The following is an 18,130-nucleotide window of genomic DNA, read 5'->3' on the forward strand; positions in this document are numbered from 1 at the left end:
ACTTCATGTAATCTAATTCTGTTGGTTTTCATGTAAAACTACCCCACCCCACCCTGAAGCTTAAATTATTCTACAGTTCTCCTTACCATAAACTTCCAAAACATCAAAATGATTCTTTTAAATTTTTTCCATATAGCAATCCCTCAACATCCCATGCATGCACTTGTTTCAGTTATTTTTCATGAATAAAACTAAAACCAATTGACACAGATTGATATGGAAATTTTAAAGGCAAAAAAGTCAATGCTAAAAATTAATATAAAGTCTGTTCTTAGGAAGGAATGTTGATCTCTGCATGTATGTGGTATTTGATATCATTTTAAACATTTTCACATAATCACTTGTAAAAATCTTATCAGAGCAGCAATCAAACAAATCCTCTGTAACTTTTTAATTTTTCCACATGTGAACAAATTAAATGTGCTTAAACTTGATATGTTCTGTTGTAAAAAAAGGATTATGTACTGTTATTCAGTGCTGCACCCACACATCATTGCAAAAGTCAGAAATTTCAAAGTGTACACTGATTTAGCTTTCCTGAAAATTTTATGATGATAGCACCTACTTAATTTCTAAATTGTCACCACTACAACAAGAAGATCGCGGAGACTTCATGATTATGATCCTGCTATATAACCATTTAAGATTTCAGAACCCTTGTGGCTTTAGATCCTCATACATAGTGTTATCAGATCAATACCTTACCGATACCTTACCTTACCAATACCTTCAAAGTGCCATGGCAGTATTGGTGAGGTATAACCAAGCCAAAAAATTCTCTCAGTACATACAACCCAAAAATTCCTATATAGATCTGCCACTGAATTAACTACAGTAACACTTACATATCAATGGTATGTATCAGTCAGTGGTACTATAGTAGTAAGCCTTGCTTGGAATCTCATACAAGACCTTATAGATAAAGATAATAGAAGTTATAGTTGTAAGAATACATTGCTGTGTTTATGGAGTTAGTATTGCATGCATGTCAGGATGTGGATTACTACAACACTTGTATAGGTATTGTTATATAATTTCTGTGAGACTCTGTTCAACATGATTTCATTCTTACTTTGGGAGAAATGGCTCTCACAAGAATGTGTATCCATGTACCACTTAGAATGCAATCGCTCGGTTTAGTTGGAATCAAATTAATTTTAAGAAACTTTTTGGTAAAAAGTCGTATAATCTATGTTATGTTTTAAATTCTACAACCCTTAGTGAGGTGATACTCCTCAATGACAAGATATGTACAGTATTATTATATCAATTACCTACTGTGGTTAAAACAGAACCTACCTACAGGTGTATCTATATCAGATGATGACGATTGCCATGATTCAGAATTTCTATTTTTTTTCTTTAGGCAGGGTTTTTATATACAGTAGGATCTTGATTATCCAAACCCTCCATTATCCAAACAGTGTAAGTGGCTCCTCTATTAGAGTATTTCGTCATTAGGTGAACGTTCTATTAGAGTAAGTGTATGTTCTATTAGAGTAGTTGAACACAGTTCTGTATAAATGAATGAGCTAAAAACAAGTTCACTTATCTGAACACTTTTATGATTGAACTGGCACATAGGTGTTCAGATAATGGCTTGTTGTTACCATACCAGTCACTACTATCATTACTATTATGTGTTACAAGTATTGTAGTGAGAACAAAGAAAAAAGTGGAACCAGTGATCGATTTATACCACTTGGACAACATGTCAAAATGGATGATAATCCATCTTATGCTACTGCTCAAGTTGACCAGGACACTATCAAAATGGATACTGGCCCAGCTTATGATATTATGGACAAGGACTCTATCAAAATGGATACTAATCCATCTTATGCTGTTATGGACAAAGACACTATCAAAATGGATACTAATCCAGCTTATGACCTCATTAAGTAACTGCACGTTTAATACACTGTACAGCCTGTGGTCATCATAATAATATAGTTTAATGGATACATGCATTGAGATAATTATAATACACTAACAGTGAAAACAAGAACTCTTAATGAAACCTGTCTATTACAGTATGGTCACCTTAGGACTTGACCTTCTTAAGCAGGCCACTTTGTATACAAGTGGGGATCTTTGTAATAAACACTTTAGACAGATGACCTTATTGTATGGTGACCAGGTTTCTCTAAAAGTCCAAAATATATACTTCATTTATATTAGCTATAGGGAATATTTCCTCCAAGCATGTTAAAGTTGATAAGGTCAAGAAATTATAATAAAGTCTTTTATAGCAAAAATTTGTATGTAGCAGTTTTCAGTAATGTGTATCATAGACTATTATAGAGACACAATTTGAAGTACTGTGACAAAGAAGCTAGAATTGTCTCACCTGTTACCATTGTTATCATGGTCTTCACTTTCTGAAATCTTCACTCAGGAGTGGATCCAGGAGCTGGCAAGGGGAGGGGCACAAACAGGCTAAGTGGTTGGGGAGAGCAGATTCTCTTGTTGTTGCTATATTTTTAAGCAGCAATGATCACTCCTTAGTAGGTTAATTTTTGTCATTATGGCCTTTGCAGATGGTTGTGTAGTCTTAAAAGGCTATGAAAGCTTAAACACCATAATTATTTTTAGAGGCCTTTAGTACGTACAGAGGTGCCAGGTCACACTTTCACAGCTGTTTTAACTTTGGTATCAGATGAGTTTGCAATAAAATTAATGGTGGTAATTAGTGACTAGTGGTAAAAAGCAGTTTTTATGAGTTACATAAATTTTGGTCTGACAAGGTAATATATATAAGTATTCCGGTATAACAAGTAAATGAAAAGTTAAGTATTTCTATCAAAAGAAATATGCTTCTCTCACAGAGGGGGGGGGGGGGTAGGGAAAGGGTAATTTGCTGTGAATTAGTGTACCATATTTACAAATGCCAAAACATTAATTTATTACCTTAGATACGGTGACTATTAAAAATCAGCCACCACTTGATGCTCAAGGACAATGTGTAAGCCTTTATTTTCAAAATTGATTGTGGTACCACTTTACTACTGAAGGTGCAGCATTTAAACAAGGAAATAATATTATAGTATTTGTTGTCCATATCAAGAGCACATCAAGTCTTTACAATTTTGTCAATGACTCAATGCAATTTAACACTGTAGCTATAATAGTTTGAGTATATAATAAAAATATCATCACTTCATATTTGTGACCACAAAGTTAATAAGTATCACAATATCATTAATGCATATAATTAGTGTTCAAGTAGTTTTTATTATAGCAATACACTTGAGTTGTATATACAGTGTTACCATATAGAAGGTCGGTTGTTACAATGTCCAAAGCAACGAAAATAGCCTCCAGTACCATACAGCATAATTTGATGGGGGGAAATATTGACGAGTTCACTCATTGTCAAATATTTATGAGGAAAATTTTGACGAATGTGCTGACTTCAGTATTCTAATTAACCAGTCACGTGAGCTTTGACTAGGAAAATTTTGATGAATTGCAACAATTCGCCAAATTTTTCCCCCGTTAAATTATTACGCTGTACAGTAGTATATAGCCTACCATATAAATTTCTGTGGTTACTTAATCTGTGAGACACACACAAACAATTTCTGTGTAGTTATATTATTAGCAAGAGTTAATAATAGAGCCCTCCCTATTATTATTAACTCTTGCCATTAACAAGGTCACAGAATCTACAGGGCTCTAGTGAAACTTCTGCTCACTCGAAAATATTGGAATACAAGTATAAGGAAAATAATATTACAAATTTCAAGTTCAATTAGGGATCACAAAAAAAAAGAGGGAAACAAGGGAGGTCGTATACACCTGCAGATATACTAGTGAACATTTAATCCCTACTTCAGTCTATAACCATGACTGAATTAAATGTCCACTAGTGTGTAACACTGTGAAATGGGCTGAACATAGCTCAGTGAAAATGAAGTGTAATGACCACTTTGCTTTCGAGTCAGTAATTAATAGCTGGGGTGTGCTCAAGTGTGGCATCACTCTTTCTTTTGATGTGGGTTCACCAGTCATACAAAAAAAGTAAACAAGCAAGTATAAGGAGAATAAAAAGGAAACAAGCGAAGTCTTATATAAACGAAGAACAGTAGAAGCACATCTGCAATCAATCTAGTTGCCACAATAATACAACACTTGCCATTTACAGACATAGGGAAGCCATCATGCACTGCCACAAATCAACATCTTGGGCTGTCAGCAAAAAGAAGTAGGACACAGAGGAAGAAAAAAGTAAGTCCATGATGCATGCATTGTAACATACTGCAGCATGCCAAAGGCACCTGTCAGGCTGAAGCAACATTAACCAGTGAAAAAACCAAACCTGTAGCCTTAGCCATTGAGTTTTATACTTGTCTGAAGGCATTAGCAAGCCAGCCAGTCAGTCACTCAGTAGAGAATTCCATTGAATAAAAAATTTGTAGCAATCTACTGGAAGTGATTAGGATCATACTAAAGGCACTTTTGGGCCTGGTTATACCTAACCAATACTTCCTAGGAAGGCATTGTGAAGCTGACTTTTGGGTGATATATTTAGCCAGAAATACCCACACCTCCATGATCCCTAATATACAGTACTACCATACTAGACATATTGTATGATTAATCTGCTAGAAGAAAGTTTGAAGCTTTTATTCACAAAATTTGTGCCTCTATAACCCACTGCATGCATAGTAGCTACTAATGTGAGGATAAACTTTTTTTTATTTATACCACAATGCAATATCCATACAGTTCTGCATCTATACTGCAGTCAAGCATCAAAATTTACTCTATTCTGTTCCACATTATAATATATTAAATTGTTCATTATAACATAACAGAAAGTTTGAACTTTCATTGCTATCACCTTTTCACAGGTAAGCATGTAGCAGCCACAAAAATATTCTACTGTACATATACGCAATAATATATAGCAAAGTTATAAATTTAAAGTGTTATTTTACGAAGACAGTCTCCACTGTAATTTTCAACACTTTCATCATACGGATGACGGTAACCCAGCCCTTCTCCTAAAGATGGTTTGGCATGATAGTTACTTGCATGTACATTATTAGTCTCCCAGATCATCTTTCAGTAGCCAGACAATGGGACCTAATGTACAAAACACACAGGTGTAATAAAACAATGACAATGCTTTATGATATTGAATACAAGTACATTTTGCAGTAGCATCTTAAAAAAAGTGCTCAGTTTTTCCCCATTCTTATAAGATATTGTACAATGAAGAGATCCTGTATAAAACCCACAAAAAAAATTACTACAGTATTTGTATCCCCACAATTTATAAGCAAAACATAGAGTATCTGAGGCAAAAACTTTCTGTAGCAAGCACCTTTCTGTTGCAGCCCTATGACGGTGTACCCAAGGATATTAGCAGTAGACTAATTGTAGATCCAAGTTGATCCCTTCACAAAACCTACTGTTCAATTAGAGTAGTCTATATTGCCTGATTGTCCTACCGAGATAAGAACAGTGGGTTTGTTGTGACAACTGTAGAACCCGGTAGAGGAGAGACACTTTATCCCATACAGTAAGTGGACCCGAGATTGTATAGTTATTAATCAAACTGTCTGGGTGAAAGAGACCAGACAAGAAAAGAACAGAGCAAGAATTCCCTCTGGTGAAGGAGGCCAGATGCAAGACTGGACAAGGCCAGTTGAGTCTCGTCGCATCGTAGGAGGTGTTGGAGAGATGCAACTACAGGACCAATTCTTGTAAATCGTGCAGCCATTGGTGGATGGACTGTGAAGGGAGGTGGATTGACATAAGGGATGAGGTGTTGAGAGGTTCTGCTTGCTACCAAGTGTGAAGTCTGCAGTGCCTGCTAGCAGTGCTCTGTGCATGATTTGTGGTATCAAGTGAAGTTGTAGTGTGGTATGGTGCTATCAAGAACTCAGTGAGTAGTTGATACTGTCAGAACAATTGTGAAGTGTGAGAATGATTGCAAACTGTTTGGTTGACTGAGTAATTGAGCAACTGTCAAATCTAACAGAAGCACTGAAGAATTTAGAAGAATGATGATGATACACACATTAGCTTGGCGGTCCGAGGGGAGGAATATTGTAACAGAGTTGTGGACTAATTGTATTATACTGTGTACTTGTATACATGTAGTGTATTGGGATCACTTTAATAAGAATACAGTAAGAACTATGTGGCATGAATTGAAGGATCCAGTCCTTGCACTGTAATGGGGAGTTCCAGCCTGTTACAGATTAGAGTACAGTGGGACCTTCATTATTCAAACATGTGTATGTCAGTTTATAGTCATAAAAGTACACTGATAAGTGAATTTATTCAGATAAACAAAACCCATGCATTCATTAATGTAACACTGTTCATTTACTCTAATAGAACATACACTAACTCTAACCTATGTACAGAACACTCTAATAGAACACTCGCTTCTGTCAACCATTCAGGTATTTTTGTTGTTTGTCCACTAATGTTACTGTATCAATTGAATATTTGAGGACACCTGACAATGAACAACCTGAATAAATACTGTACACTTCTCATAATAGAGAGGCATGAAGAGTCAATGCTCAATACTCCAAATAGTGGAGATGTACCACAAATACATACATACGTGTTGTATCAGTGGCATCCCAACACCATTACCAAAACTGATGTGATATACCGGTATAAACTGAATTGTCACCAGATACTTTTCCTGATTGTGCTACAGTACATTATGCCTTCTGTTATACACCAAACAAGGCTGGGAAACAGTTTTCAATTTGAAAAAAAGTGCTACGCCATAGAAACACACACATAGCTAACTTTTATTGATACAATAACTTACCAACTATACAATATTAAAGTTCTCTATGTAGTTTTCCCAAAGCTCACAGTAGCTAATGCCTACACTATATCATATCAGTATATTGGGTCAGTATCAGTGTTAAGACTCAGTATATCAAAATTTCCCTATTGGTACACCTCTAACTCCAAGTACTATGTTAAGTCTGTAGTAAAGGAGATCCTTGAAACCCTTAGAAATCTCCCTCTGGGTAAACCTCTACCATGTATGTGATAGAAGAGAATACAATTCATGAACCTTCACAACATGTAGCTAGGGCACATCTTTGGGGCAACATTTCTTTAGAGGTGTACTGATAATTGGATCTGCTAAAATATCGGCCATCGATATGGTAGTTTTTACCAATATCGGTATTGGTACAGAACAGAAGGAGGACTGATATCACTAACGATAATATACAGTAGCAGTAGTTTGTACATAAACGGATTATGCATTGGTTTTCTAGTTTATCCATGTGGCTGTATAGTACCAGTGGCTTATTGTTAACTTGGTCTGCAACAAGTGTTACACTATGAGAAGCCATACAAACACACACAATTCTAGCGTTTGTTGCTGGAAAGCTTATCACGGTCTATACGAATGAAACAGTTACAGAGTATATTAGTAATAAAAAGAAGGATCACAGGATAACCAAGGAAACTTACTGTACCAGCTTTCTCACAAGCCATTAAAATGCAGAGTAATGCAGAAATATCTGTTTAAGGCTCATGGGAGTATGCAAAAAAAGTTTGTGGGTGCCTAATTGTCTGGATTGCACAATAGTAAACCCAAGCTATATACCACCACAGGCAGAGTATAGTAATGGATAGTATACATGCACATGTTGTTGTAGGGTAGATTAGTACTATCAGATTGACTATCGGTTATCTTTTGGTGGCATCAATATCTGATATCGGTGCATGCCAAAAACCCTTATCGGTAGTCGGTACACCTCTACATTTCTTATATGAAGTGTGTACCCCAGAAAGGCGGCCTTGTCATTTAGTGACATATTTCATATGTTATTGTTTACATTCATCACTGTAGTATAGTGGCCCAGTTAGTCATCAGTTGATGCATACAGAGCCTGGATCATTGGGTACAACTAGCATCACACAAGAGTGATCATCTGTACAAAACAATTAGAATAATAATAAAATGCTACATCAACATAATCGTCTACATACTAGTTACCATACAGTAGGTTATTTCAAGGGGAAAATTGCAATTTTTGCTTATTGACTTGTGAATACCACACAAGGGATATAGTCATGCTAAATCTGAGAGAAAACTATGCTCAGTCAAAGGGAGGATTGTTCTGGGCACGTGGCCAACTGCCACCACACCTTACCATCACCACAACCTTGACCACATTATAACTATCAAGGCTCTCTTGCCAACAACCTAACCGTAGCATCCCAATCACTTTGACACATGTTACACAAGTACAAATCTCCATTTCCATGACTTCATACAACTAATAAACAAAATCTTTCCCCTTGAAATTTTGGAATGACAATCTGCAAAAAATATTACCCTTGAAATAACCCACTATATGGTACTAGTGTATATATACAGTATGTTACAAAAGATGTCTAACATGAAGCAAAAAAAACACTACATTACACTACTCATACAAACACATACATTACACAGCACAACCACTATGAGCAAATGCACACATGCATACAAAGCAAAGCCTTTGGCTACTATGCCAACAGTCATGCTCACCTAGCAAACAAACACAGGACACTCATGTGCTATTCAGGTGTAATGAGTCAGGCAGATAAATTCTCCTGGGGCAGGACACAGGAGGCCATGTCTCATAGGCAAAGGTGCAGGCACCCAAAGTCATAGCTGGATCTTCACCCATTGCGCAAGTCATGGACAGTTGGAATTTGGTTCCCTGGTTACACCAGGTGCTTATTTAAGTCACAGCTGGGTGGGCTACTCTTCCAGTTGACACCAGGTCCAATTAAACAGCTGGGTAGACTGGAACACTGGGCATCGAACCTACACACACACACACACACACACCCACAAATACACACACGATGGACTTGCAAATGTACTGAACTTGTAACAGCCTCCTAGAAATAAGCCAGCCCTTGTAATGCTGGAGGCACCATTATCAAGCTGCAACTACCAATACTTGTCTTCCTTACAAGTCATTGATACACTAATTATGAAACACATGTAGTAGTGGTAGAGATTAGTGTTGTAAATCTTCATTGCTCCAGTACCTAGCACTGGATGTTAGGCTTTAATGATGAGCTTGACAGCATTCAAGTTACTGTACATAGCTACCTGCAGTCTAAACTTTGCCTGTCTGTTTTCAGATGTATTAATTATAGCTATACCTTACAAAGCTACATTTTAAGAGTAACTAGGTTACCATTAAACAACTTCATGACTTTACTAAGCAATTTGATACAGACAGTATCCTTATTCTTCAGAGTCCCAATTAAGCTTGAATGCAGCCAGGTGAAAGTGGCATGACTTCAAATGTAAATTTCCACCTTTGTTACACACCAAGCTTCTCATGGAACACTTTCATAAATATTCTAATAAATAAGTGCGTATGCGACATTTACGACTTTTAAGGAAGAGCACTATTGGCAGATGTAGTTAGATGTTGACATCTCAAGTATTACAAGAGATAGATAATGCCTGTTTATTGGTTATCTAGTCCGTGAGTCCACTCCACAGAATACATTATTCCTCTACTTCCATACTACATAGCTATGTTATACAAAGTTTGATGTGTTCAGCATGAAGCAAAACACTCACACCACATGACACACACACACACACTCACACACACACACAACAATCAAATCAGTACTAATTCTTACAAGTTAAAATGTTGGCATATCAAATGTATCTCCTTATTGTTACTGGCACCAATAGTTGCTCCAGTCATCACTAAACATTCTGACTCAACCTCCTGTAATATCACAATACAACATAGTATAATACAAAACATACAAGTGCCTAATTATTTTTTCATGCTCCTACATGATGCACTTACAAAGATAGCCATTACTCTCATACAAATAAACACACATTGCGCGTGTAATAAGCAAGTGTATGTATATGCTGTATGGTCAATAACTCATTTACAGTATTAAAACATATTGTATGTGCACAATATACAGAGCCTGAAATTATGGTTAGACATCTGCCATATTCCAACCATTTCTGGCTAATGTCTGAACACTTTTAACAAGTTTTTGTATAGTACTATTGAGTATGTCTGACCACATAACAGGATTTATCAGATCATTTCCATAACATAACTTCAGGACCTGATATGACACATAGCAATAACACAAGCCATGTTAGGCTGCAGAACAATTTACTGAGTTATAAGATAATTACTGGATGATGTGAAAGAGTACATTTATCCATGACTTTACAGAAAGACATAGGCAAACATACATACATACATACACAACAATGTCAAGAAACCAAGCACTTGGCCACAGCTGGTTGTGGGTACACACCTGGTTTGGAAAAATCAGTGTTGCAGTATTGCAATAACTCAGACTAAACTGACTAAACGATACCATAGATAATAGAGTACTTAAATGGGATAGGAAACGCAATAACGTGATGTCATAAAATACGTACATTTCCGTTGGAATGCCGTGTATTACGTCACGAACATACTCGTTACGCTTGCTGCACTTGTATCAAAGAGAAACAAAGTGTTGTAACGACAGAATTTCGCAACCAACAACTGTGAAACTTCGCTACAGTGAACTCAAGTAAGTAATCGAGGGAACTAGGATGGTACCAACCCTCAAGGAAGTTATACACAAAATTAAAGGAGATTGAAAGTGACTAAAAATTACTTTAAACCACTTTACTTTCTTCGTAAATATATTCTATCCTTTTAACTGTGATAAACCTATTCCTTACCATTTAACAGAGAGAACCAGAGGAAATATCAGAGCAAAGCAGGAACTGTTGCCTGAAGAAACGACTAAGTATCTTCCATTTTTAACCAAAAGTTTAAATCACCTTGCAGTACAGCGCAATGGTAAAAGACTGTGTTGGTGACATGCCTAGCTTACCACAGGATTCGAAAGTGGAACCTGCTATAAAAGAAGCAGTATGGACGAGGCATGAAAGTACTATGAGCGAAAGTATGACAACATGTAACAATCACGATTAATGCGATACGCTTTTTTACAAAATCTACGGTCTGAATTCTCTCCAAAATCTCTCACAAAGGCCTAAATACTTGCTGTAGTCTGTTGGATTACTATTTACGCTGCTTAGAACACTAATTCCCATGCTTGAGCACAAAACTGTCTTGTCCTTTCAAGTCATGCGTAACGGAAATCAAACCAGAAATCACTTGCGTTTCCTATCCCTTTTACTCTATTATCTATGACGATACCCATTGGCCCATGGTAATATTAAGCAGTCACTTACAGGGGATTCCCTAAACAGCAGTAGAGCGGTGCAGCCGTCTACTCAAAACCATTTTGATGTGGTAAAAAGAAAGTATATAATTCTTTGATGATGGTAGCAAATTGACAGTTTTACTACTCTACTTTATTTTGCTGGGGAAAGCTCTGTACTTATGAACACAAATGTAGTACAGCTATGACAGAGACATAAATATACAATAAAGGTGTAGAAAAAGTGGGGAGTATTCACAAAAACTATGTACGTAACTACTGCATATATGGTAGATATATTGTTCACATGATCTCTGACTGCTGCCATATAAACATGATGTTCATTTTACATTAAAATGTATTTCATGGGCTCTTGATAAATTTAAACATTCTCTTGGAAGAATGGGGGAGGGCATGCCTACCATAATGAGTTGCTATAGTAACTTCAAGACCACTTTCTTGACATACTTATCCATAAAGCTTATTGGTGGTAGGTGAAATATCTTCCTGCATCACTCACCATTAAAACAATTGTGTATGATACACATTCTTGATCTGAAGTCACTCTCCTCAACTAGGTTATTTCAGCTGCTACTTCAAATGTGTATGACTTAAATCTCATTTGGGCCAATGATGATCAGATCCTGTGAATAAAACAGTTCACTTAAGCAATGATGTCAACTAGTACTATGATGGAATGTACTGGGTAGAGGCAAGTCACTACAGGACATGTACTACAGTATCTCCTAGCAACCAACTGAACAACAGGCAATTGCAAACAGCTTCCTCCCTCCTGTCCTTTGATCTACAGGTATCCCAAACTTCATCATTGTTAAAAAATTAATCTAATTTGGGCTATCAAGTTAACCCTCTAGTTACCATTATAACCACCATATGGCACATCGATCTAATAACTTACACACCGACTACAATTTTGATTTTGCTATAGCTTGTTTGTACATTGAGCTTACCCTGAAATCCTCACGCACACAGAGTCCCGGTTACTGGGGTAAACGGATCCCTTGCAGATTATTACGCGAGAGTTACAGAAATGTCTCATCATGAAAGAAGACTAGTTTGTTATTTGTTTAAGTTGTTAATCATGTTTATCATTAAGAAGACAATCTGTAACAATGGGGACAGGTACAGGCTAGAGCTGAAACAGATATCCGCATTATCCGTATATCCAGATAATAATTTACTATCCAGATAGTACTTTGAAGCCAAGTGGATAGTAATAACTTAAAGCCATTTACCTGTCCAACTTCTCATCACAAGATGAATCATTTTCACCATGGAGAGTTAGCTAGTTTTATGTGAAGTTAACAGCTGCCTGGTAAGTTAATCAGCTTGCTCATGAGTGACCACGCCCATCGCTATGACGAGGCACAGCTGTGAATGTTGCTGAAGAAGTTGTAACAGAATAGTTATTGCCTTATTAAGAGCTCTTTACGACTAGTTGTACCTGGAAGAGGTCTTGTAGCAACTGCTACAACTTGTATTCATGTTTTCTCCAGCTGCCAATCTTGTTAGATGAATTCCAAAATAACCCTGTAACATTACCACAAACTTTTTGCTCTCATGTTAATGTTTGTTTGCTTCTAGTACTAGTAAAACAAGGATGCTTACAATAAACTATAAAATGTTTCTATAGCAAGTGATGATGTCACTATCTGTAGGATATCCGGATAGATTTAGTTCAGGATATCCGGATAGTAAAAGTTGCTATCCGTTTCAGCCCTAGTACAAGCTACTTTTTCAAGACACGGCATAAGGGCCATGCATTTCTCTACACATGCACATTGGGTGTGACAGTGGAAACTTGAAGAAACTAGACCTGATGTGAATCACTCCGTGGGATAACACTTTAGAACCAGAGACAAATATAACATTTGCCATCCAAATAGCCTCTGTGTCTGAACATAATTCAGTCTGCTTGAGCATAATTCAGTTTGCTCAGACATAATGTCCTAGCTATCAAAAGAAAAGGAATGCAGCCTAAGGAATACAATTTATCTGCTTGGTTTGTGGCTTGTACTGCTAATCATAACTACCACCAAGAGTTCATAATATAGAGAGGGAGGGAGAGTATCCAACACTGTATTACCTGATCAAAACACACTGCATTCAAAGATTGCGCAATGACTATCAGCACCAAAACTTATTAAATCACTACTGAAAGGGTGTTAATTCTATTAAAGCAAAGCACTAAGAATGCTTCCCTTTGCTAAATCAACACCTATCAATGCTCTTCAGTAGGTGAAGCCAGGTGACGAATTTGTATGGAATTATACTGAAGTATACTGAAATATTCAGGATATGATGCAATCTTTGAACCAGTGTGTTTTGACCAGGTAATACAGTGTTGGACACTCTCCCTCCCTCTTTATATTATGAACTCTTACTACCACTTAGTAGGCCTACCACTTACTCCCAGGAGCAATGAATGATGTGAACAGCTGATACCAGAATTAATAACCATGTACAATCTAACTCTTAGTTGAAATGTCCCACTCTGCCCTACCACGGCCGATCAAGCCTGCACATGACAGGACATTATGACCAGTCTATTGCAAAATGTTATATTTGTCTCTGATTAGAACAGTATTAGAAGTACTATTATACACTCCCAGCTGGTTTGATAGAGATAGGATCATGTTTACAGCTGATTTTAGCATTTTTGTGATTTATTGTTTAATAACAATCTAGTGGTTTATGCCCATTTTCTGTCTATGGTATGCTCCGCTGGATAACCTGACAGTTAGAGGGTTAACACAAAACGGGACCACATACACACGGTAAGAGGTGTTCCACTGGATATACAGTACAATGGTTATACTCACCAAATACTAAACACTGCAGATATGTTGTAGTCATCCTCTAGTGTGCTAGGCTACACATGTGCTACAATACAAGAGACACAGGTATATGTGACTATAAAGACAATGGTACTTATTACACTGATTATTGGAAGAGCTACTGTATATTTGGAGTGTTTTGATTGGTACTAAGAGCAGAAGGTTGCTTTTGTTACTCAGGGCACACAGCCTTTGTTCTTTTCAGGACTAAGAAAATCTAATAGACCTATTTTTGCTACACCCTAGATGAGGAAACAAGCAGCCTTAGTGTTGGATGCAGTTACAATGTGATGGATGAGAATTTCCACCTGAACCCATCCAAGCAGGAGAATACACACTAATAAATAAGGTGATAAAACTGTTCCCTGGGTTTAGAAAATTAGAACTCCACACACCGATAAGTGTGTAGAGGCAGTAGTAGAATAAATCAGCCAAAGGCACTTCTCCTACCAATTACAGTATTTTTGCTGACCAAATTCATTATAACCTTTAATGTACAGTTTCAATGGGGTAGTCATCAATACCCAACAAAAAAATAGTCTGTCTTCCAGATAATGGCTGGCCAATTTCTGACCCATATGTAGCACTGCACCTTAGAGGTGTTCCCTCATTTCTCTAACACAAAAACTGTATGAGTTGGGTCCCTGTACTAGCAGAGCTCTCAACCTGTCAGTTACCTTAGAGTGATGACTGAATTTAAAATGAGTGAGAAATAAGTATGTAGGAGTGAGACATGCTGGATGAAAATACGACAGTGTGCAAAACATACTTAGCTAAGGGGTCTGGTGGCCATGTACCCTGGGAAAATTTTGAAAAATAGACTATACAGTTTTGAGAGCATCTTAAAATATTATTATTAATGTAGCTAAGTGGTAAAGCAGTAAAAACAACTCACTTGCATGGTACAACTATACTATTTAGCTACAGTATGTAACGTAGTCTATAGAGTTATTGTTTGCTACTGTGAGCTTTATTGTATTCAACACACAAAGAAAACACCATACTGAGCAGTGCACAAAGGCCACTGTGAAAGGGGAGTAACTTGTACTGAGCTAACCAGATATTACAGTAAACAACCACTGTGAATAATATTGGTGCTATTCACTATTGAATAATATTGAAGCCTTAGAGATAAAAATTAAATTTGCTGCTCCATATGAACAGCATCACAGTACAGCTGCACGTGTATTTGCATGTGATACAAGCGAGCCGGCACCGTTCACTACGAAATCTCAAGTACGAAAGTATACGGCTCGCTATCGCGGGGGTACAAAGATTGTAACGGGCTCGGATTGTAAGTTAATAGAGACTATATTATAAAGCTAGACAGTCTGTTTCTGAAAAATGCGTGAGATGTTTGCAAAACTATACGTGAGTTGCAAATTCAAGAGTGAGATTGGAGTCAAATGCGTGTGTCTCACGCGCAATGCGTGAGAGTTGAGAGCTCTGTACTAGTGTATTCTCATTAGTGTCCTGGAGACACATAAAATTGACAGCATCATAAAATCTCAGCTCGTACAGTATGAGTTCCATTAAAACCCACCACAAAATTCATTGGAACAATTAATAAGAAACTTATTACTACTGTCACAATGTCTAGTAGTTTTGTTCAAAATTTGCATTACACAGCTATAGTACGTTCGCGTTGAGCTGAACCCTCAAAAACGATTAATAACTTACGATTGCTACATCGCACGGGCCTCCTGTATTGCTCGATACGTAGCGCTTCTCAATCCGCTAAAAATATATTAAAAGCGCTTCATTCGAATGTAAGACACTCTAGTTATGACACTGCAAAGTTTCTCCATACATTTTCAATGGGGAAGCCTCTAAAGCGCGGCCCTTTGATATTCATGTTGACACATGTTTGTGGCGAAGCCAGACGTCACACTCCCGCCCTCGACACGCATGATATCACCATCTGTTATGTAAGAGGCTGTAATACACTTTTGCAAGAAAAAATAAACAGTTTTTGTGTGTGTAAAACAGAGTTGCGTGAGTAGAAGAGCTGGGGCCACTGTTGCATTGTATTTAGAAGGTAAGTGGCCCACTTATCTTCAGGGGAAAAACCTCTTTCAGCCATTAAGAGTAAAAACCCAAATTATAACAGCTCAAGTACTTTTATCCAGCATAGGTGTACCTGCAAGTGAGGCAAACAACATGTTTTTAACTTCACATTTACCACACAGCTGCTTATTCTCTCCTATTCCCATCTAGTCAATTTGTCATTTTAATCCTTTTCCCATCACTTTGTGCACATGCCATACAAGCCGTTTCAAATCAGCACCTGGTTCTCAAAGTCACATTCCCACAGAACTCTACAGAAAGTTTCACTAAATGAAATACTGTTTGTATGCATTTGGACCTATAATACCTTTAGTGACTTTTAAACACTCCTGCACTGATCAATATACACAATGTCTGGTATGTTCACCTTCTGCAAGCATAATAAAGTAACAATAACTTTGAAAGTGCATGCACTTACACTTCATCTGTTGTTTTTTTTCATGTACTTTGCAGAGTTCAATCCCAGCCATCCGATGACTCCTGGAGAACAACATACAAGTTGTAACACTAGTATTGTAAATATCAAACAATCTTACATCAGATGAAGTAGGCTCAGAAGAAGACTGTTGCTGGTGGTGGAGGAGTCATTAATACCACCATCACCACCATCACCATCTTCACTATCGCTACTATCACTGCTGACGTGAATGAGGAATCGTTCTAGAAGTTCCTCATGAAGTCCATCCTGTTCCCAGTAATGATCTTCGACTTCTTCTTGAACGTGCTTTATCAAAGATTGCCACCTCTCAGATGTAACAGCCTCAAATCCTTGATAAACCAGTTCCTTAACTTCAGTCAAAGTAAACCTAAATAGATGCCAAACTATAACAATGTCCATAACAATGTTGATATACCTCTTGTTGTTCCGCTTTACGTGTCCCTTCACTTGACTCCAGGCCATCTCAATAGGATTCAGTTCACAGTGTGCAACTGGTAGTCTGACTACTTCATGGCCTATTATTATGTTAGCCGAAAGAACTGGGATCACAACAGTATACCAGAAAAAAGCCATACCAGAAAAATAGCTATCACTGGTACAACATAGAGTACCTGTTAGCATCATACAACTAGTGTCAAAGTCTTCATACAGGCTGTCGAGCAGTACACAATCCAAGACAATGCAAAGCACGTGCATGCGCGTTAATTAAAGTAATGGGCGTTAGTTCGAGTAACCAGTGCACGGTGTTCTTTAATTAGAAAATACCGCTTTTGCAGGGAATCTAGAGCAGGTAACAGTAAGACGATTGCTCCTATTGCTTAGCCTTATTTCGCAGTGGGGATCGCAGTTGTTAGATTGTCACAGAAAGGTCAGGTGGGTTATAGAATCCATAAAGTTAGTCTGGCGCCGCCCGCCCTTTTGCAAAAAGGGGCGGGCGGCGCCAAACTACCAATTTTATGTGCCCACGTATCCAATTTTGCAGGCCCTGTCACATTTTGTAATATATGTCAATGATGCAAGTCACTGACAAAAGATTGTGACTATCTGTCACCATAGATAATAGACACCCCATAGATAATAGACAGGGGTGTCTATTATCTATGCTGTCACCTACAGCATTGAGGATGTCAAGGTATCATTGTACTACATAATGTGCATACCGTACAGCATAATAATTTAATGGGGGGGGGGGGGGGGATTTTGACAAATTTGGCAAATTGTTGCAATTCATCAATTTTTTCCTCGTCAAAGCTCATGTGACTGGTTAATTAGAATACTGAAGTCAACGCATTCGTCAAAATTTTCCTTGTAAATATTTGACAATGGTGAATTCGTCAAAATTTCCCCCCGTCAAATTACGCTGTACAGTACATGTTTGTATGTGTACTGGTGTCCTAGTGTTAGGCTACTCTGCCCCTTTGCAAAAAGTAAGGGTCTGATTCCTTGTGGTGCTTATGAGCTCCTGGTGATATACAGATACTAAACCATTTCTACCACTCAAATTCGGTGGTAGCCAATTCACACACAAATCTCCTTGGCAACACAATGTTTT

General features: G+C 37.5%; 3 long non-coding RNA genes across 3 annotated transcripts in view; all 3 read right to left on the reverse strand.

The window, feature by feature from the left end:
- LOC136263742 (uncharacterized) overlaps positions 1-18,130 on the reverse strand; it is a 139,601-nt gene that overhangs the window by 76,194 nt on the left and 45,277 nt on the right. The gene's annotated exons all lie outside the window — the stretch shown is intronic.
- On the reverse strand, positions 4,693-17,249 carry LOC136263766 (uncharacterized). Its single transcript, XR_010704781.1, has 6 exons — positions 17,190-17,249; positions 14,058-14,118; positions 11,735-11,858; positions 9,658-9,749; positions 7,836-7,931; positions 4,693-5,091 (listed from the first exon to the last, which is right to left on the reverse strand). It is a non-coding gene; the product is annotated as an uncharacterized lncRNA (long non-coding RNA).
- LOC136263730 (uncharacterized) lies at positions 15,997-16,704 on the reverse strand. Its single transcript, XR_010704767.1, has 4 exons — positions 16,676-16,704; positions 16,558-16,619; positions 16,447-16,509; positions 15,997-16,390 (listed from the first exon to the last, which is right to left on the reverse strand). It is a non-coding gene; the product is annotated as an uncharacterized lncRNA (long non-coding RNA).

This window comes from Dysidea avara, chromosome 1, assembly GCF_963678975.1.
Source record: "Dysidea avara chromosome 1, odDysAvar1.4, whole genome shotgun sequence".
Lineage (NCBI taxonomy): Eukaryota > Metazoa > Porifera > Demospongiae > Dictyoceratida > Dysideidae > Dysidea > Dysidea avara.